The following is a 23,631-nucleotide window of genomic DNA, read 5'->3' on the forward strand; positions in this document are numbered from 1 at the left end:
AAAATCAGATATAAAGTGGCATTACAACTGACAAAACAGGAACTGAAAGGACCATTAGTGGCTACTATGAGCAAATATATGCCAATGAATTGGAAAATCTAGAAGAGTTGAATAAATTCCTAAACACATCAACCCACCAAAATTGAAGCTTGAAAAAATCCAAAACGTAAACAGATAAATAATAAGTAAAGAGGTTGTAGCCATAAAAAATAAAAAGTGTCTCAGTAAATTAAAGCCCTTAATCCAGTGGTTTCACTGCTGAATTGTGTGAAACATTTAATGACAAACCAATCCCAATCCTACTCAAACTAATCCAAAAAATAGAGGAGGGGGAAATACTTCCGAACTCATTCTATAAGGCCAGTATTACCCTGACACCCAAACCAAAGACACATAAATAAAGAAAACTATAGGCCAATATAACGGATGAATATTGATGCAAAAATCCTCAACAAACTACTAGGAAACTGAATTCAACAATATATCAAAAAGATAATTCATCATGACCAAGTGGCATTTATCTCAGGGATACAAAGATGGTTCAACATATGCAAATCAATCAATGTGATTCATCATATCAACAGAAGGAAGGTCAAAAACCATGTGATTATTTCAATTGCTGCTGGAAAAGCATTTGGTAAAATTCAAAACCCCTTCATAATCAAAACCCTCAAAAAACTAGGAATAGAAAAAACATACTTCAACATAAAAAAGTCACATATGCCAGATTCATAGCTAATATCATACTGAATGAAAACAAAAATGGAAAGCCTTTCTTTCAAGGTTGGGAACACAACAAAGATGCCACTTTTACCACTGTTATTTAACATAGCACTGGAAGTCCTAGCTAGAGCAATGAAACAAAAGGAAAATGTAAAAGGTATCCAAATTGAAATGAAAGAAATCAAATTATAGTTGTTTCCAGATGATATAATTTTATATTTGAAAACACTTGAAGATTTCACCAATAAAAACTGTTAGAACTGATGAACAAATTCAGTGAAGTGTCAGGATACAAAATCAGCATAAAAATTGGTAGCATTTCTATACGCCAAAAGCAAACAATCTGAAAAATTAATCAGTAAGGTAATCCCATTTACAATAGCTGTAAATAAAATAAAATGCCTAGGAATTAACCAAAGAAGTGATTTATCTCTACAATAAAAGCTATAAAACATTGATTCAAAAAATTCAAGCAGGCACCAAAAATGGATTGATATTCCAGGTACATGGACTGGAAGAATCAATATAGTTAAAATGTCAATACTATCCAAAGAAATACACAAGTTTAATGCAATCTCTATCAAAATACCAATGGCATTAACCACAGAAATAGAAACAACTATCATAGAATTTCTATGAAACCACAAAATACTCAGAATAACCCAATATATCCTAAGCAAACTCACAAAACTGGAGGAATCACCATTACCTCATTTTAAATTATGCTACAGAGCTGTAGTAACCAAAACAACATGGTACTGGCATAAAAACAGACACATACATCCGTGGAACAGAATTTATAAATCTGAATACAAATCCATACATTAGCAGTAAACTCATTTTTTAAAAAAAATTGCCAAGAACATACATTGGGGAAAGGAGAGTTCTTTCAATAAATGGTAGTGGGAAAATTGAATACCCACATGCAGAGAACAAAACTAGGTCCCTATCTCTGGCTATATAAAAAAATCAAATAGAAAATGGATTAAAAGTCAAGTGCAGTGGCTTACGCCTGTAATCCCAGCACTTTGGGAGACTAAGGTGGGTGGATCATGAGATCAGGGGGTCAAGACTAGCCTGGTAAAGATGGTGAAACCAAGTCTCTACTAAAACTACAAAATACAAAAATTAGCCAGGCATGGTGATGGGTGCCTGTAATCCCAGCTACTTGGGAGGCTAAGGCAGGAGAACTGTTTAAACCTGGGAGGTGGAGGTTGCAGTGAGCTGAGATGCTGCCACTGCACTCCAGCCTGAGGCAACAGAGCAAGATTCCATCTAAAAAAATAAAAGCTTCTGCACAACAAAGGAAATAAAACAACAAAATGAGGAGACAACCCACAAAATGGGAGAAAATAATTGCAAACTACCCCTCTGACAAAGAATTAATAACTAGAATACACAAGGAGCTCAAACAACTCCATAGGAAAAAAATCTAATAATTCAATTTAAAAATGGGCAAAAGATTTGAATAGACATTTTTCAAAAGAAGATATACAAAAGGCAAACAAGCATATAAACATGTGCTCAACACCATTAATCATCAGAGAAATGCTAATTAAATCTATGATGAGATATCATCTCACCCCAGTTAAAATGGCTTTTATCCAAAAAACAGGCAATAACCAATACTGGCAGGGATGCGGAGAAAATGGAAGGAACCCTCATATACTGTTTGTGGGAATGTAAATTAGTACAACAACTATGGAGAACAGTGTGGAGGTTTCTCAAAAAATTGAAAACAGAGCTACCTTATAATCCAGCAATTTCCTTCCTAGGTACATACCCAAAATAAAAAGGAATAGTATATCAAAGAGATATCTGCACTCCCATGTTTATTCACAATAGCCAAAATTTGGGAGCAACCTAAGTGTTGGTCAACAGATGAATAGATAAAGAAAATGTGATACTTATACACAGCAGAATTCTATTCAGTCATAAGAATGAGATGACTGGGTGCAGTAGCTCACACCTGTAATACCAGCACATTGGGAGGCCAAGGTGAGCGGATCACATAAGCCCAAGAGTTTGAGACCAGCCTGGACAACATGGTGAAACCCGTTTGCTACAAAAAATACAAAAATTATCTGGGCATAGTGGTGTGTGTTTGTATTCCCAGCTACTCGAGAGGCTGAGGTGACGGGATCACTTAAGGCTGGGAGGCACAGAGAGATGTCCTTCACATGTCCTCACATATTTATATGAGCTAAAAACGAGAGCAATTAAATCATGGAGATAAGAGGGTAGAAGGATAGTAACCAGAGGCTGGGAAGGGTAGTTGGTAGGAGGATGTGTAGAAGGGAGTAGGAAGGGCTATGGGTATGAAAAAATAGTTATGAATGAACCAGACATAATATTTGCTAGCACAACTGGGTGACTATAGTCAAAAATAATTTCATCGTAAATTAAAAAAAAAAAGTATAATCCCATTGTTGGTAACACAAATGATAAATGCTTGAGGTGCCCCATCTATCCTGATGTAATTATTACACATTGCCTGCCTGTAAAAAATATTTCATGTAATCTGTAAATACATACACCTTCTATGTACCTAGAAAAATTAAAATTAAAAATTAAAAAAATTCTACTTTACACCCACAGAAGGATTAAAATGAAAAGTATTGTTAATGAATTAGAGAAATTGTACTCCTATAATTTCCACATTTAAAAACTGTTATTTTTTACTACAACCAGATATATGCATGATATGTACAATCTATGGCCCTATAATTTCACTCAGAGAAATATATACATATATATCATAAATTTATACATATATTCACTAATTAACATATACTCATATGTTCATACCAACACTATGAAGATTTAAAGCCATGAACAACCAAATGCCCTCAACAATAAAATGAATAAATAACATTTTCATTAAAAGATTCCTTTAAGTTAAAAACATATAAAATTCTTTTAAGTTGCCTTAAAATAGGAGAACATAAAAACAGAGGAAATAGTCAATAAATAAATTCTTTATAAATTAACAAAATCATTTGAGTAATACTAAAATCAAATTAAGGAAAAAATAACATGGAAAATAATTATATAGTCATCAGGTTAAATACCAGATATGAGTATGCTTTAAATGTTAAAAATGATGGGAAAATTATTATAATGGTTTTACTTTTAAATTAAACATAACTTTATTGAAGAAGGAACTCAGCAATATAGAATGTATAGAAAATATTGGCAATGGGATCATTGTATATAGAAATTAAAAGAAAGGGAATAAGGTCATATATTTGAAATTAAGGCCATAACTTTAAAATTTGTGACTATTTAACAAGAGTAAAGATAAATAAGCCAAGTGTGTCGTATATGAGAATTATCTATGGAGTTTAATCAAATAAAATGCAAAATCCACAAAAGTCCTAGTCCCTTACATTTGTATTGGGTCATAGGGATCTATCTCAAAAACTCTTCTGAATTTATAATGCAGGTAACCTTTGAATCACTCTTTGAGAAATAGAAACACAACACTCAACTCAAAACTCTGTTTACCAAATGTTAAGCAGAAGTTCTGGCTTCAGGCAGTACTTTCCAGTGAATTGGTACAAGAATTCCACACAATTAAACCTTGCTTGTATTACTAAAAGGTGAAGCAACAATAACAAACCTCTAGAAGAGGAAGAACAAATATTTTGCTTTACTTCTTATAAATCATTTGATCTTACACTCTTCCTTGGAATTCAATTCACAAACATGAAATCAAAAACAAACGTACATGTTACTGTCAATGTTTCTGTTGTTTTTTTTAAACTAAGACTCATAGAAGTCACATGCATCAGTAGGGTTGTGATATGGTTTGACTGTGTGTCCCAATCCAAATCTCACCTTGAACTGTAATAATCTGCACATTTCAAGGGCAGGACCAGATGGAGATAAATGGATCATGGGAGCAATTTCCCCATGCTGTTCTCATGATACTAAGCGAGTTCTAACAAGATCTGATGGGTTTTATAAGGGGCTTTCCCCTTCAATCAGCACTCATTCTCTCTCTTGCAACCCTGCCAACCTCCTTTCTAGTGGAGCTGCCTTCCCCATGACTGTAAGTTTCCTGAGGCCTCCTCAGCCATGTGGAACTATGTGTCAATTAAACTAATTTTCTTTATAAATTATCCAGTCTCAAGTATTTCTTCATAGTGGTATGAGAACATACTAATACAGTAAATTGGTACAAGGAGGAGGGTGCTGCTATAAAGATAAGCAAAAATGTGGAAGTGACTTTGAAACTGGGTAACAGGCAGAGGTTGGAACACTTTGGAGGGCTCAGAAGAAGACAGGAAGGTGTGGGAATGTTTGGGACTTCCTAGAGATTTATTGAATAGCTTTGACCAAAATGTTAATAGTGATATGAACAATGCAGTCCAGGCTGAGGTGGTCTCAGATAGAGATGAGAGACTTGTTGAAAATTGGAATAAAAGTTACACTTGCTATACTTCAGCAAAGAAACTGTTGGCATTTTTGCCCCTGCCCTAGAAATCTATGGAACTTTGAACTTTAGATGATTTAGGGTATGTGGCAGAAGAAATTTCTAAGAGGCAAAGTATTCAAGAGGAAGCAGAGCATAAAAGTTTGAAAAATTTGCAGTCTAAGGATTCAATGGAAAAGAAAAATCCATTTTTTGGAGAAACATTCGAGCCAGCTGCAGAAATTTGCATAAGTAATGAGGGGCCAAATGTTAATCCCCAAGACAATAGGGAAAATGTCACCAGGGCATGTCAGAGAGGTTCACAGCAGCCCCTCACATTACAGGCCCAGAGACCTAGGAGGAAAAAATGATTTAGTTGGCCAGGCCCAGATCCCTCCTCTGCCGTGCAGCATAGGGACATGGTGCTCTGTGTCCCAGCTGCTTCAACTTCTGTCATTGCTAAAAGGGGTCAAGGTACAGCTTGGGCCATTCCTTCACAGAGTGCAAGTCTCAAGCCTTGGTGGCTTACACATAGTATTGGGCCTGTGGTTACACAGAAGTCAAGAATTTAGGTTGGGAAACCTTCACCTACATTTCAAAGTATATATGAAAATGCCTGAATTTCTAGGGAGAAGTTTGCTGCAGGGGTGGAGCCTGCAGGAGTGTAAAAGAGAAATGTGGTGTCAGAGCTCCCACACAGAGTCCCCACAGGGGCACTGCCTACTAAAGCAGTAAGGAGATGGCCACCATCCACTAGACCCCAGAATGGTAGATCCACCAACAGCTTGCACTGTATGCCGGGAAAAGTCATAGACACTCAATGCCAACTCATAAAGTACTTATGAGGGGATCCCTACACTGCAAACCCACAGGAGTAGCACTGACCAAGGCCATGGGAGCCCATATTTTGCATCAGCATACCCTGGAGGTGAGACATGGAGTCAAAGGAGATCATTTTGAAACTTTAAGGTTTATTGACTGCCCTATTGTATTTTGAACTTACATGAGGCCTGTAGCCTCTTTGTTTTGGCCAATTTGTCCCATTTGGAAGGGGTGTATTTACCCAATTCCTGTATGCCTATTGTATCCAGGAAGTAACTAACTTGCTTTTGATTTTACAGGCTCATAGGTGGGAGGAACTGGACTTGTCTCAGTTGACACTTTGGACTTGGACTTTTGGGTTAACGCTGGAATGAGTTAAGACTTTGGGGATCTGTTGGAAGGGCATAATTTGTTTTGAAATGTGAGGGCAAGAGATTTGGGAGGGATGTGGGGTGAAATAAAATGGTCTGGCTCTGTATCCCCACCCAAATCTCACCATGAATTGTCATAATCCTCGTGTGTTAAGGGTGGTACCAGGTGGAGATAACTGAATTATGGGGGCACTTTCCCCCATGCTGTTCTTGTCATAGTGAGTGAGTTCTCATAAAATCTGATGGTTTTATAAGTGGCTTCTCCTTTCACTCAGCACTAATTCTCTCTCCTGCCATTCTGTAAGGGGGTGCCTTCTACTATGATTATAAGTTTCCTGAGGCTTCTCCAACTATGTAGAACTGAGTCAATTAAACCTCCTTTCTTTATAAGTTACCCAATCTCAGTATATCCTCGTAGCAGCATGAGAACAAACTAATACAGTCTGCAAAACAGAACCTCAGTAATGAGAAGGTTGATACTGGATTTTTCTATAGCAGAAATGCCCACAGGTAGCTAAGAAGATGAGCATCTTAAATTTAACTTCAAGTTATTTCACACTTCATAACTGTTATACGCCCCACAAATTGCCACTGGCAGGAGAGAGAAGAGCTTACTCTCATGGGTTTTTTGTTTTTTTTTTTTTCCACAAGAGAACCAGGAGATGGGAATAAATGAATTAAGCCAAGTTTGTTTTATTTGAGAGTTATGTTATCTGTGGAGTTTGTTGTATGTGAGAATTATCTGTGAAGAATTTTATGTCAATTATGTCACAACAAAGCTACTGAGTAAAAAAGAGAGAGAGAGGACCAAGGTAGCTGGAGCCCCACCCAGAACCCATCACAAGACAGTCTGAGACAAGTAAGGACTAAGGAGCAACACAAAGGTTAACCTACAAGAACATGCAAGTATTTCCTCAGGATCCATAGAAATACTGAGAAGGATGTCGGACTTCCTATAATTTGAAGTGGAAGATTTAAGAAGTTATTTTATATAAATAAAAAAGAAAGATGGTTTTAGAATGCTAGGAGACTTGAAGATATAGCAGTTATGCTTGGATGAGCATACCAAGCCAATCTGGGGAGAAATACTTAAATTTTATAATATCACTTAATTGATACACTTTATTTGTAATTTGACACATATTTTGGCTCATGGGTTTCTAGGGGGAAAACAGCTTATATAAAAAGGATAATTGTTTTACATTGCTATTGAGAAAATAAATATGCAAAAACTAATTAAATTCTTGCTTTAACTTTTGACATATTCAACTAAATATGTTAGTAGAATATAAACTGACCACAATTGTCCAGTGACTGATTTTTAGGTTTAAATCTTTCTTGAGTTTGAATAAAAACTACCGTAGGAATCAAGATATTTGTAAACATAGTGAAACAGTGGAGACAGACCAGCAGGCCTATGAATTAATAATGAAAGAAAAATATTAAATCTTAAATATGTATTTTTTTTCTTTTGTGAAATGTCTGTTCCACTTTATTAGTTGCAGTTTAGGATAGAACACATTCAGGATTTATGTATGACTGAAATCGGAGGAGATATTCAGAAGTCACTCTTTCAAAAGAGAAAAAAAGCCACGTAAGTTCTGTTTCCTAGAGTAAAAAATTGTGAGAATTTTGTTTGAGAAACAAATATCTTTAGTGGTCATACCATCATTTCAGTATCATTTTTCCTAGGCCTGTTTTTATCTTCTGCTAGAAAGAACAGGTTTTCTTCATATTATCCCTCTTTTATTTAATTGCTTCTGCTATCACCTCTTACTAAAGATGTTCATAGAAAAAATTGTCTTTAGCATATTTATTTTTTATCCAATAGTTTCAGCTTTATAAATTCTGTCTTTGAATAGAGATTACTAAAATAGGTCTAAAAAAATGACAGAATTAAAAGGGAAATGTATATGTAATGTTGAACTAAATTGACTGCATATTATATTTGTCCAAAAAAACTATTACTCTGAATTGTCTTAGATTAAGGCCTTGTTGTTAAATTAATCTTTTCTAAAATATAAGCAGATTTTGTGGTCCAAAGAGCATAACTGCACTTAAGACCTACTAAAATTTAAAGATTATAGTGGCAAGATTTAAATTAGGACCAATATTTTATATATATATATAATATATATATATATTTTTTTTTTTTTTTTTTTTTTTTTTTTTGAGACGGAGTCTTGCTCTGTCGCCCAGGCTGGAGTGCAGTGGCCGGATCTCAGCTCACTGCAAGCTCCGCCTCCGGGTTTACGCCATTCTCCTGCCTCAGCCTCCCGAGTAGCTGGGACTACAGGCGCCTGCCACCTCGCCCGGCTAGTTTTTTGTATTTTTAGTAGAGACGGAGTTTCACCATGTTAGCCAGGATGGTCTCAATCTCCTGACCTCGTGATCCGCCCGTCTCGGCCTCCCAAAGTGCTGGGATTACAGGCTTGAGCCACCGCACCCGGCCTTATTTTATATTTTTAAGATACCAAAAATACATGTCTGATTTTTGAAAACTGTTTTATCTTAAAGTAGAGCTTTTTCTATTTTTCACTAAATGATAATGAGATGCTGGCAAATACATACTATTTTTAACTTAATTAATGATAGATTTTTTTTGATCTTTCAAGCTATTTTGCAATGTGCCTTTTGTTTTTTAATCATCTTAAAATTTGACACAACAGAATACTTTAAAAATATAAATAAGAATAAACATTGTTAAATTTTTATTTATTTATGGAATGTGCTGAAATCCAATGCCTTAATAGTCCTAGTAAATTTTGTAGGTCATGAATATACCATAATAAAAATAAAGTTATTTGATTGAAAAACTTAACTAAGCCATCTGAAGGTAATGATTTTAATTGATTTAAGTTAGGGAGTATAAAAACAATCTAAAAATTATATCTGGATCAAACTATTAAATCACTAATTTAAAATCTTTGGCTTTAGAGGTCATTTAATCATGTAATTTAGTAAAGGATGGAAAGACCACTGAACCAGAGGTTGGAAGCCCTGGACTCTTGGTTTATTGTGACTTCAGTTTCCACATCTATAAAAAGAGGGAGGGTATTGGACAAAGTGACTTCAATGAGCCTTTTCTCCCAAATTCTATGACTCACTAGTATTCCAAATTATACATTTTCTCTAGTGATTTTCACTTACCGACATCGCTGAAATGATTTAGCTCTTGGATACTCATATTACTGGAATCACGGCATTTGTTCTGGCTTACTTTTCACTTCTAAACTTCTGGAGAATACTGGAAATGCATAGCAGTTGTCTTCCAATCCAAACTGATAAATGTTTATCAAATATTTGTACACTGAAAAGGGATTCCAATGGTACAAGTATGCAAAAGTAACATTTCTGGCCTATGCTGGGAGATAAATTATTACATGAATCAAGTATCATCCAAGTCAGTGTTGCCATATGTCGCATTGGCTACAAAAGAAATGAAAATGGGGAGCTTTTTTTTTTCTTCTTCTTTTTTTTTTTCCCCTTAGGGAGAGTTATAGGAAGGCACTGTAGTAGAAATGGCTTTGCAACAGGCTTTACATTGTTTGAATTTCAAAATGAAAGATTTTGAGAGGTATAAATTGGAATGGAGTGGAAGAAGCAATAGACTTACAAAGAAATACTTGTAAAATCACAGGATAAGTTCAGATTATGGAGAATTGTAAGTCATATTGATTATATTATAAACCATTTGCTAGTTTTCCAAATCTAAGAATCTCACTTTCAATAGAATGTATTCTCTTGTTTTCCTTTATGATCAGTGGTCACTGATCCACCCTCATTCTTCCCAGTCCCCATTGTAACCAACAAAATTTTTCCAAAGAGAAAAAAAGGATGGTTCGTTTTTCTCATGTGGCATTCTAGTAAAACTGCTTGGATTTCTCCAAGAGATCTAAACTATTTGCACCTTTGGTCTTTTGGGTCTTTTATGTGTTTATTCATTTGATAAATAGTCAGAGTACCAACTACATGTCTGACTTGTTTTAAGCAATAGACACGATGATCATAAAAAGACGGGCACTAGCTTATACTCCAGTTGAGTAAAAGGTGGGTAAACTAATAATAATAAGCTAGTTTCGGAGAAGTATAAGTGCTCTAAAATATTAATAAATAAGACAGGGTACTAAGTTGGAGAAAAAAGTAGAATGAGATTGAAAAGGACATATCTGGATAGAGTTGTCAGGAAACCCTCCCTGAAGGCTTAGACTTAAATGATGAGAAGGAATAAACCATAGGCATACTTGAAGCAAGGTCCTTCTAGCCCTGACCTCTACCTGCATGATGTGTCTCACTCCCTCTTTACTAGGCTAAAAGCTGCATTATTTAAGGATCAGTTCAGATGTCATTTCTCTGGGAACACTTTCCTGACAAACAAGAACAGATTAAGTGTTAAGCCTCTGTTTACCCCATGTTTAACACTTAATCCCTGTGAATTTCAATTCTCTATTTACTTGTTTATGACCCCATGGGATATTTGAAAGGTAGGTAGAGACTCTGTGTTGATCACAGTCATATTCGCTATACTTAGGAAGTAAATATTGATGAATGAATTACTAAGGCCAAAATAACAAACTATTGGCAGTCTATAAAGTTTGCATCTTCGCTCATCTTTTGAGACACTGGTAAATGTTTACTATTGTAGCTCAAATTCTTGTAGTAGTTATTGCTCTCAGTTTATTTACACCTATATTCGAATGAAATGGTAAGTATCTACAATTAATCTATGGATTTCTCAACCCTCATAACACTTGAAGTTAATATAGCCTCAATATCTACTTATTTCAAAGATCTATTTATTTATTTATTTAATTGTTTATTTATTTATTTATTTTTGAGACAGAGTCTCACCCTCTACCCAGGCTGGGGTGCAGTGGCACGATCTCAGCTTACTGCAACCTCCGCCTCCCGGGTTCAAGTGATTCTCCTGCCTTAGCCTCCTGAGTAGCTGGGACTGCAGGCACGTACCACCTTGCCAAGCTAATTTTTGTATTTTTAGCAGAGATGGAGTTTCACCATGTTGGCCAGGATGATCTCCATCTCTTGACCTCATGATCCGCCTGCCTTGGCCTCCTAAAGTGCTGGGATTACAGGCGAGAGCCACCGTGCTGGCCCTCAAAGACATATTTTATAAATTATTTGGGATTATCCATTCCAAACCTGAGATTCTTTAAATGCATTCTAATTGTTGTTAATAGGTGACTATATTATTACCTTCTAAATGACAATTTGTATACATTGTCAACTTCCCTGTTTGAAAGGGGTAGGAATTCTTGCTGCTCGCTAGCTCCTTAGCAAAGTCTTTCCTTGGATAAGAAAAAGAAATAGTTTAAACTTCACATATCTAAAATTCAGAACTTTGATTTTTCTTCAAAAATAATTTCTTCTTAGAGCCCCCATTTATTTTTCTAGTTGCTACTTTCAAAAATCCCTGGACTCACCCTTGCCTCTTTCTCTTGCCCATATTCCACATTCAATCCACTCATAAATGTTTATGGCTACAACTTTAAAATATGTCCAAAATCTTTACTATTCTAACTGTCTGACAAAGCTCTCACTATTGCAGTCTGCCTAGACTGATCTACCTTTTTTCAACTGTATCCTCCCACCTTTTAGACTGCAGAAAGCAGTGGGAGGCAGTATCTAAAATCATGAGTCACATCGTGTCACTCAAAACTTTCCAAGGTTTTGCCATTTCACTCAGATGTAAATTAAAAAAAAAAAATCTGTGGTATGTAAAACCCTAAGAAAGCTGCCCCAGTATACATCTCTTGCCTCCTTTCTTCTTCTTTCTCTCTCCTTTACCCAATTCCTCTTGGCCAAATTGGTCCTATTACTAGTTCTTCGGCATGACAAGTAGACCCTTGCCTTCAAACTTTGCATACATTATTTCTTCATGGAATAGTTTTGTTTCAGATATTTACATAGTCTTCTCTGTAATTATTTCAGTTTTTATTCCAAGGCATCATACTCAGAGAGAATTTTTCTGCTTGCTTCTCCTAACGTAGCTATTTCCTATCTTCGTCCAGTCTATTGCCCACTGTTTATTTATTACCTGATTTTATAACATATATTTGATTGCTTTTAGTGCTAGTCTTATCTACTAGAATATAAGCTCTGTGAGATAAATTTATTTTACTCACTGCTGTCAGCTATACCCATTAATCCAGGCAAGAGATGCCTTTGCATTATTTCTTGCACCTTATAATACCCTGAATGCCATAAACATATATGAAATCATTTATTTAAAATTACATGTTGGGAGGGAATTCTCCATGGTCTCTTACATTGTTGCATGTTTTTAAAAGAGGCATTACAGTTTTTTTTTTTTTTCCTCTGGACTACTTTTTCAAGGATGTTTTTATAGTGAACAGATAGAGATCGTCAGAAGCAATTACAACAAAAACAAAAATTGACAAGTGGGAGCTAATTAAAGGGCTGCCACACAGCAAATGAAATTATCAACAGGGTAAACAGACAACCTACAGAATGGGAGAAAATACTCACAAACTACGCATCTGACAAAACTTAATATCCCGAATATATAAGAAACCTAAACAAGTCAACAAACAAAAATACAAACAAACAAAAAATTAAAAATGGGTAAAAGACATGAACAGATACCTCTCAATAATAGACACACATGTAACCAACAAACATTTGAAAAAAAATGCTATCACTAACCATCAGAGAAATGCAAATCAAAACCACAAGGAGATGTCACCTTATAGCAGTCAGAATGGCTATTATTAAAACATCACAAAACAATAGATGCTGGTGAGGCTGAGGAGAAAAGGGAATGCTTATACATTGTTGGTGGGAATGCAAATTATTTCAATCACTGTGGAAAACTGGAGATTTCCTCAAACAACTTAAAATAGAACGACCATTCTATCCTGTAATCCCATTATTGGGTATAGATACAAAAGAAAATAAATCGTTCTAGTAAAAAGACACATGCAGTCATATACTCATCACAGCACTATTCACAATAGCAGAGACATGAAATCAACCTAATTACCCATCAATGATGGATTGGATAAAAAGAATGTGGTTCATATACATCATGGAAAACTGTGCAGCCATAAAATTAATGAAATCCTGTCTTTTGAAGAAACATGGATGCAGCTGGAGACCATTATCCTAAGTGAGTTTAAGCAAGAACAGAAAACCAAAAACCGCATATTCTCACTTATAAGTGGGAGCTAAACAATGAAGGCTTATAAACATAAAGATGGCAACAATCGACACTGGGGACTGCTAGAGGAGTGATGGAGGAAGGAGGGCAAGGGTTGAAAAATGTTGACTACTATGCTCACTACCTGGGTGATGAGATCACTTGTACCCTTAACCTCAGCACCATGCAATATACCCATGTAATAAACCTTCACATATACCCTTGAATTTAAAATAACTGGTGAAAATAAATATTCAAAAATAGACAGTGTCTCCCTCTGGATATTTATTTCCCAATCAGGACAATAAAGGTAATAGTAAAAAATAATAATAGATAGTAAAAAAAAAAAAAAAAAAAAAAGTCAAAAAAATCATTGTAAAAAAAAATAGAGATAGTGTTCCCCTCCAGGGAAAATGTTAGGCAGGTTGGTAGCATCCCTCTTGTAAGAATGGGAGTTTCTTAAACTTGACATTCCTTAGCTGTGATCCACTGTGTGCACAGCATTCACCTGAGCTGATCCTTATCACCCTCATGGAATGAGGGAATACCAAAGATGCTAGGTCTGAATGTTTATGTCTTCCACAAATTCATATGTTACAATTATAACCCCCAAGGTGATTGTTTTAGGAGGTAGGGGCTTTGAGAAGTGATTAGATCATAAGGGTGGAGGGTGTGGGAGGTCATTAGATCATGGTGATCTGGGATTAGTTCCTCTATAAAAGAGTCCCAAGAGAAACCCCTCTCACCTTTCACAATGTGAAGACATAGTGAGAAGGTTCCACCTATGAACCAAGAATCAAGACTTCCCTAGACACCAAATCTGCTAACACTTACATCTTGGACTTTCATCCTCCATAACTATGATAAATTAATTTCTGTTGTTCATAAGTCAGTCTATGTCATTTTGTAACAGGAGCCTGAACTGACTAAGACAGGAGTTCATTCTGCTTGCTTTGCCATGAATAATATAATCTTCTATCTCTGACCCAGGTATCTCATGTTTTCAGCAGCAACTGTAGAAGGCTAACTTATTCATTAAAAATAGAACAAAATCTCAGACATTTCATAGGTCTGGATGACACACGGGTTCCAGCACTCAGTACTGACACTGTACAATCCATAATCCTCAAGTTACATTTCCATAACTGTATGGTTCAGGACAAAAAAAATTGCTTCTCCATATCTTTTTTTCTATGTCCTTGAGAAAAAGGCAATTGCCTCCAGTTCTGTAAAGGTAGGTAGGTTGCACTACTCCCTTCATCAGAGATAAACATTGCTTTGAAATGTAAGAAAAATTTGAGTGATGAAAATTATTAGGCAGAAAAGGTCAAGTTAAGTCATGAAATTGTTCCCTTCAGAAAACATAAATGCAATACATTTTTACATGAAATTAAGTGTAATTTTATAGCCTTGCTGGCTATTAGAGCTTCTTTTTCTTCTAAATAGTTGTAGATGTACTGAAGAATTAATGCAATATTCTCAGAAGTTGCATATGGTGTCTCAGGAATATTTTACAATATTGAATAATTTATATTACTCTTAAAATGGAATATAGGTAGTTCCCAATGAAACAATTAGGAAACATACTAGTTACAGTTTGCATTGGTTTTATATGTACATCTTGCTTTACAAGGTAGTAAAATTGTTATATAGTAGTTTATATAATAAATTTAACATTTTTGTAGTACATGCTATGATAAAATTATTTATTTTATCTAACCCCATTTCAAATGCTCACAAACAACAAATAAAATCTATTTACAGGTTTTCTTTAATAATTTTATTCATAATTTTAGTTTGCTAGGCTTTTGCAGTCCAAAGTTTCTCTATATTAAAACTAGTTAAAAATCATCAAAGAACTATAAATGTTTCTAAAAAGTTGTTTCATTTGACATTATTATCAATAGAACACAATAATGTTCTTGATAATAAGAATGTAATTACCGATTTTGTGACAATAAAGGTGAAAAAAAGCTATAGAGTAAAAACACAATAATTAACGAATTATGTGTTCATAAATCAAACATCACTGGCTCAACCATTCAACACCAAAATATACGTAATAATAATTAAATTCAATCATCTTTTATATTTTGCTGATTCTTAGTCATACACAATATTTTTTATCTATTTTAACTATTATGAAAATATGTGATTATTAATATTCTGTGCCAACTTGATTGGATTGAAGGTTGCAAAGTATTATCTCTGGGTGTGTCTGTGAGGATGTTGCCAAAAGAGATTAACATTTGAGTCAGGGGACTGAGAGAGGCAGACCCACCCTCAGTCTGGGTGGGTATCATGTAATCAGTGGCCAGCATGGCTAGAATAAAGCAGGCAGAGCAACGTGGAAATACTAGACATTTTTTTCTATCCTGATACCTTTTCCCCTAAATATTCTGACGTGATAAAGTTCAACATAAGGATCTCTTGCTGCTTGAAAACTTCTCTCATTGCTGAACTTGTAAAGGTAATTTCTTCTTAAGGCTTCTTTAAAACAGAATGTTTCAACAGGCACAAATATATATAAATTGCCATATAAGTAATAACTATGTGGATTCATATAAGATGTTTTTCTATAATTAGCATAGACATGAATAAGCAGGTAGAATTATTAACTTTGCACATAATCAATATCATGATGAACCTTATTAGTACCATGGTTCCATCCTGACTTGACCTCCACTGCTTTTAAACTCATCTTCCTAATATGCTGTAAATTCAGTATCATCAACCATGCAAATACTTCATGGGTATAAGGAATGCTGCAGCCTATGCTTTGATTTCTGTCATACTCTCCTTTATTTATGCCCCAGTTACTATCCGCTACTTTCAAACTTTCCCACTGCATTCCATAAATGCCACTGAACAGTAGCTTTGCACTTGGTTCAGCAATTTTTAATCACTCATTGCTGTTCAACACAATGCCATATTTTCACAGACCTGGGGGTTACATCATCACAGACACTGGCTGTAGCTGTGTGTTTAGGGACTTCTTATCCTCAATTCTGTGCACAACCCTAGGTGACAGTACATTTCATTTTCCTAAATGAAAGAAATTGCTCTCCCCAACAACCAAACCCAAGTCCTAACTCCATCTTCACTTCTCTCTCCTTTATTCCCACATCTTCAAGTTTTTGTTTGTTTTATCAGAGCATAGACCCTAACATATGATTTTCTTTCCCATCTGCTCCTCAGGAGAAGGTTGATCTGCAAATTCCACTCACACTCAGTACTATCTTCTTGGAGGTACCTTATCATACTGTGCTTCTTAAAATCTGAAATCTTCCTCAACCTTGGAAAAGTAAAGTTGAACGTCATGGAGGTTTGTGAAGCTTGGATTAAGGGTATACTACAGGGCCCCAATTTTTTGAAGTCCTCTGGTTTAGCCTAAAAATGCATCTACATTTGAATTTTATTTTACAATAGAATCTGGTTTACTTCTTGGAATTTATTATCAGTCTTTAAAACTGTGACAGGAAGAAACAGAAAAAACAATAAAGAAGCATGCTAAGGTCATATTAAAAGTATTGGTACCAACAGAGAAAAATATATGAAGTCAGCTGTAGAAAAGACTTCTTTCTGTGTTGTTAAAATGTAGCTTTAATTATAAAACTCAAAGCATTCTTTTGAAATGGCAGTGCCTGTGAATTTATAGCCCTACGAAGCCGGTCAATTCTCAGCAACATAAAAAGAGAAGCAATTCTCTCTGTACTTACTGTTGTATCTTAGCAGATTATTTTCCTATGTAAAAAACGTTTTAAAAAATTACATATTATATTTTACTTTGAAAAGTATGCATTTACATGTGTAGGGTTGTGTGTGTAGTTGTGTGAGCTGTTGTTTTAGTAGTTGCTATATCATGAGGTGAAATTGTAAAGATTTTAGAAAGGATGTTAGGCATGATACCCACTGATACAGTTTGGCAATGTGTCCCCACACAAATCTCATCTTGTAGTTCCCATAATTCCCACATATTGTGACATATTATGGGAGGGACCTGCTGGGGGATAACTGAATCATCGGGGTTGGTCTTTCCTATGCTGTTCTCATGATGGTGAATAAGTCTCATGAGATTTGATGGTTTTAAAAAACAGGAGTTTCCCTGAACAAGCTCTCTCTCTCCTTGCCTGCTGCCATCCATGTAAGGCATGACTGACTCCATCTTGCCTTCTCCCATGTTTGTGAGCCTTCCCCAGTCACCTGGAACTGTAAGTCCATTAAACCTCTTTCTTCTGTAAATAGCCCAGTGATATGGTTTTGCTGTGTCCCCACCCAAATTCATCTTGAATTGAATCTGCCAGAATTCCCAGATGTTGAGGAAGGGACTCAGAAGGAGATAATTGAATCATGGGGAATCATGGAGACCAGTCTTTCCCATGCTACTCTAGTGATAGTGGAAAAGTCTCATGAGATCTGATGGTTTATCAGGGGTTTCTGCTTTTCCTTCTTCCTCATTTTCTCTTGCTGTCCCCATGTAAGAAATGTCTTTTGCCTCCCGCCATGATCCTGAGGCCTCTCCAGCCATGTGAAACTCCATGTCCAATTAAAACACTTTCTCTTCCCAGTCTCATGTATGTCTTTAGCAGCAGTGTGAAAACAAACTAATACAGTAAATTGGTACCAGGAGTGAAGTGCTACTGAAAAGATACCCCAAAATGTGGAAGTGACTTTGGAACTGGGTGATAGACAGACATTGGAACAGTTTGGAGAGCTCAGAAGAAGATAAATAAACATTGGAAAGTTTGGAACTCTCTAGAGAATTGTTGAATAGCTTCAACCAAAATGCTGATAATGATATAGACAATGAAATCCAGGCAGAGATGGTGTCAGATGGAGACGAAGAATTTGTTTGGAACTGGAGCAAAGATGACTCCTATTATGTTTTAGCAAAGATATTGGCTGCATTTTGACCCTGCTCTAGGGACTTGTGGAACTTCGAACTTTGGAGAGATTATTTAGGGTATCTGGCAGAATAAATTTCTAAGAAGCAAAACATTCAAGAGGTGACTTGGGTGCTATTAAAAGCATTCAGTTTTATAAGGGAAGCAGAGCATAAACTTTCAGAAAATTAGCCACCTGACAATTTGATAGAAAAGAAAATCCCATTTTCTGAGGAGAAATTCAAGCCAGCTGCAGAAATTTGCATAAGTACGAAGGAGCAGAATGTTAATCCCCAAGACAATGGGAAAAATGTCATCTTCAGGGCATGTCTGATGTCTTTATGACAGCCCCTCCCATCACTGGCCTGGAGGCCTAGGAGGAAAAAGTGTTTTTTTGTGCTATGCCCAGTGTCCCTGTGCTGTGTGCAGCCTAGGGACTTGGTGCCCTGTGTCGCAGCCACTCCAACTGTAACTAAAAGGGGCCAAGGTACAGCTTGACCTGTTGCTTCAGAGGCTGCTAGCCACAAGCCTTGGCAGCTTTCACATACTGTTGATCTTGTGAGTGCACAGAAGTTGAGAACTGGGGTTCAGGAACCTCTGCCTAGATTTCAGAGGATGTATGACAATGACTGGATGCCAAGGCAGAGTTTGCTGCAAGGGTGGCACCCTCATAGAGAATCTCTACTAGGGCAGTGTGTAAGGGAAATGTGGGGTTGGAGCCACCACACAGAATCCCTACTGGGGCACTGCTTAGTGGAACTATGAGAAGAGGGCCACCATCCTCCAGACCCCAGAATGTTAGATCCACTGACAGCTTGCACCGTGCACCTGGAAAAGACACAGACTCTCAATGCCAACCCATGAAAGCAGCTTGGAAGCAGGTTGTATCCTGAAAAGCCACAAGTGTGGAGTTTCCCAAAACTATGGGAACCCACCTTTTGCATCAGCAGGAATTGAATGTGAGACATGGAGTCAAAGGGATCATTTTGGAGCTTTCAGATTTGACTGCTCCACTGGATTTCAAACTTGCATGGGACTTTAGCCATTTTTGTTTTGGCCAATTTCCTCTTATTTGGAATGGATTGTACCCCCATTTGCCCAATGCCTGTACCTCCATTGTACCTAGAAAGTAACTAACTTGCTTTTGATTTTACAGGATTGTAGGCAGAAGGGACTTGCCTTTGCTCAGATGAGATGTTGGACTGTGGACTTTTGAGTAAATGCTGAAATGAGTTAGGACTTTGGGGAACTGTTGGGAAGGCATGATTAGTTTTAAATGAGAAAAAGGCATGGAATTTGGGAGGGGCCAGGGGTTCAATGATATGGTTTCACTCTGTGTCCCCACCTAAATCTCAATTTGTGGCTCCCATAATTTCCACATATGATGAGAGGGACTCAGTGGGATATAATTGAACCATGGGTAGTTCTTTCCTGTGCTGTTCTCATGATAGGGAATAAGTCTCATGAGATCTGATGGTTTTAAAAATGGGAGTTTTCCTGCACAAGTTCTCTTTGTCTGCTGCCACCCAAGTAAGACATGACTTGCTCCTCCTTGCCTTCCACCATGATTGTGACGCCTCCCCAGCCACGTGGAACTATAAGTCCATTAAACCTCTTTCTTTTGTAAATAGCCTAATCTCAGTTATGTTTATATCAGCAGCATGAAAAGGGACTAATACACTCAACATGCCCTTACCTTGTCAGAAGGGCAGTAAATGAGACCAGATTACTGGATTTGGCAGAGCACGGCCTGGACTTGAATGAATTGCCATGTTCTGTACATCTTATTTTTTGCACACACTGTTATCTAACTCAGCACTCACCCTAGCTCACAAATTTATCTTGATTGCACTTTTCTATTCTTCTCAACTAGGAGTGGCCATTGTGTATTGTCTTGGGCAATAGGACATAAGCTAAATGTACTTGGTGGATCTCTGGGCATGTGTTTTTTCTTCCATTGGAAGAGATAGAGGTTTTCCATTTCCAGCATCTTCCTGCCCTAAATGTATGTATGATCCTAGATTGAGGACAATCATTAGCCACCATGAACAGGCAGCTCAAAGAATGAATCACGAGACCTATGTACTTGACATTTTTGAGCCATTGACACATTAACACTATCCTTCTAGCTCTTGACACTGTGTTATGTAAGAAACATAAAACTTCCCTCCCCATGAATGGACAAAGTGACTTTCCTGCATGGTAATGATTATTCATACTTCTGTCAAATAATTTAAGAAGCTGTTTTACCTTACACACAAGTTAAAACAGTGGTGTTAGCTTTCAGCCTGGAGAAAGAGAGAATATTTCACTTCTCAGGGCCTTGTGGTCCTTAAGTGTAAGGATGAAATACTTAATATCTTCAGAGAATTCTCAGTGGCAAAGGAGCTGTTTCCCAGTACACAGGAGTGAAAGAGAGACTCAGTGGAGTGTTAACTAGTAGATGATGCTGAGAATGAGGCTGAAGTATTGAGCATAGCCCCATATGGCAATGGAGAATTTTTTTCATTGTTCTCTTTCTCTTTTCTTATCCACTTTTTCTGAACCTTAAGTAAAATATTGTTGAATGTTGAGGATGGAGTTAGTTAGACTATGAAGGGATAAGAAAACCAGATCCATGCGTGATTTGGAATGACAGAGGAGGATGTGGCTGCTTCCTTTTAGTACATACTGTTCACAAAGGATGATGGTGATGTCTCCATGGTGGCAGTCTTACTGTTATTGAAAGCAATAGTATTTAGGCTTAAAGGAGAGTGCACAGGAAAATCATATATCTAACATACTCCTTAATGTTTGTGACATAACACTTTGAGGAAATCTCATAAGCAACTGGAGACACTGAGATGTTCTAAGCATGAGAAAGAACCCTACATTGTCATCATTGAATGTTTATGGAAATATAACTTAACCATAACATCAAGGACTAATCAGCCCAGAAAATAATTGAGTTGCATACATTTATATTTATAGGAAATATTTTACTTGTAAAAATGAAATATAGTCTATTCTTCTTTTTTAATCTTTAGATGTAATGCTATAGTTTTCAGTGTATCAATTCTAGAGAAAAAAAAAAAAACTTAATGGAAGAGTGCTGACGTGGTCTATCAAATCTAACGTTTTTTCATTTGTCAGAGTACTTACCAAGAAAAGATGTCCAGAATGATGTTCATAGGGTGGTTTGACACAATACTGCTTGTGCAGTGTAATAAACTCGTAATGTCCCTGATCCATTGGCCAATTTCTTTCCTCTATTAGGATGCTTTTCATGATAAAAGCTGATGAATAGTTTTTACTATATTATTGGTGTTTCAACTTTCATTACACATAATGAGTTTCAGGTAGCTTACTGTAAAGATGATATCAGTGTATCCAACTATCCAACTTTACTTAATTTGTCAAACACAATAGAAAAATCTTCACATTGTGCCTTACAGTTGTTGAAAATAGACAGAAATGAAAGAAAATCTACTAAATTAATGTCTCATATCATTAAACAATGAATTAATTCACATATCAGTTAATATTTGATAAAGAATTTTATCTTCATTAAAGAAAACTGATATGGAATGCTGAATTTGAAAACTGTAACCAGGACATTTTTTAACAAGGCAAGCTTATATCTGTGTGTTGTGAAGTATATCAAGTTTTGAAGTTCTTGCTCCATTTCCTAACATATTTTCCCAGAAAAACACACATTCATACCACTGCTTTTATGAAATTTATCACTTTATCATCTCATTGGCACCCTGAGAAAATCAAGAGACAAACCTTTAATTTCAGACTTCAAATCAAGGAAAGTTGTCATGGATAAAGAGAGGCACAATAATAAAGGACTCAATTGCCCAAGACAACATAACAATCCTTATTGTGTATGCACCTAACAATAGATTGGCAAAATACATAAGATAGAAACTGATAAAACTTCAAGTAAAAATAGATAAACCAACTAGTATAAATGGAAACTTAAAATGTACAGATTCAGGAAACAGAAAATCAGTAAGGACATATATTATTGGTCTCTATAGACTTCGCATAATCTAGCAACAGAATACATATTCTTCTCAAGTTCACATGAAACATTCACCAAGATGGAATATATCTAAGCTAAAAAACTCTGCCTTCACAAATTAAAACAAAGCAAAACAACAGAAGTTATACAACGTCTTTTCTAAAATCACAATGGAATAAAGCTAGAAATTAATAACATAAAGGCAACTGGAAATAAAATATTTGGAGATTAAACAAAGTACTTGTAGAGAGGAAGAGAGATGAAAGGTAGTTAAGGGATACAAAAATACCATTAGATAAACGGAAACAAGTTCTAGTATTCAACAATGCAATAGGGAAATTATAGTTAAAAATAACTCACATGTTTTTAAATAGCTAGAAAAGAAGAATTGTACTGTTTTCAACACAAAATATATAAATATTTAAAGTGATGATATCTCAATTACTCTGAAATGGTAATTATACATTGTATATAGGTATCAAATTATCACATGTGCTCCAAAAATAAGTGCAATTATTATATATAAAATAAAAAGATATGATTTAAAAAACACATTTCTAAATAATGTATGGGTCCAAAAATCTCAAGATAAATTTTAAATATTTTGAACTAAATTAAAATACAACTTATAAAAATTTGTGCAATGCAGCAGAAACAGCAAAATTTTTAGCACTGAATATGTGTTAGAAAATAAGAAAGATTAAAAAACAATTACCTAAACTTCTATCTTAGGGAACTAGAAAGAGTAAATATAATTCAGTATCAGTAAAAGAAAACAAATAATAAAAATTAAACCAGAAATTAATAAAATCAAAAATAGGAAATCAATACCAAGAATTAGTAGAACTAAAAGCTGTTTCTTTGAAAATATAATAAAATTGATAAACTTCTAGCCAGAAAAATTGAGAAAAAAGAAGAAACCATTATTAATATCAGAAATGAAAGAGGGAATACCATTACAGATCCCATGGATATTAAAAAGATAATATGAGAATACTCTGAACAATGTTTAGCCCACCAAATTGATAACCCAGATGAAATGAAACTGGTTACTTGAAAGATATCTGCTAAAACGCAAACAACCAAAAATAACCTTAATAGTACTGTATCTGTTAAAGAAACAGATAAAAATAGTAACTTTTCAAAACAGAAAGTGGGTTTACTGGCAAATCCTATGAAATATTCAGGAAAAATTTATATTAATTCTCTATAATCTCCTCCACAAGAGA

The 23,631-nt window shown here is 35.6% G+C and overlaps 1 long non-coding RNA gene across 1 annotated transcript in view; it reads left to right on the forward strand.

The window, feature by feature from the left end:
* Positions 1-6,011: 6,011 nt before the first annotated feature.
* Positions 6,012-23,631, forward strand: part of LOC117090996 — a 28,890-nt gene continuing 11,270 nt past the window's right edge. Inside the window, exons 1-2 of the long non-coding RNA XR_004440199.1 lie at positions 6,012-6,068; positions 16,709-16,835. This is a non-coding gene — a long non-coding RNA (uncharacterized LOC117090996). The remainder of the gene's footprint in view (positions 6,069-16,708; positions 16,836-23,631) is intronic.

This window comes from Trachypithecus francoisi, unplaced genomic scaffold (genome assembly GCF_009764315.1).
Source record: "Trachypithecus francoisi isolate TF-2019V2 unplaced genomic scaffold, Tfra_2.0 Lachesis_group11, whole genome shotgun sequence".
Classification (NCBI taxonomy): Eukaryota; Metazoa; Chordata; class Mammalia; order Primates; family Cercopithecidae; genus Trachypithecus; species Trachypithecus francoisi.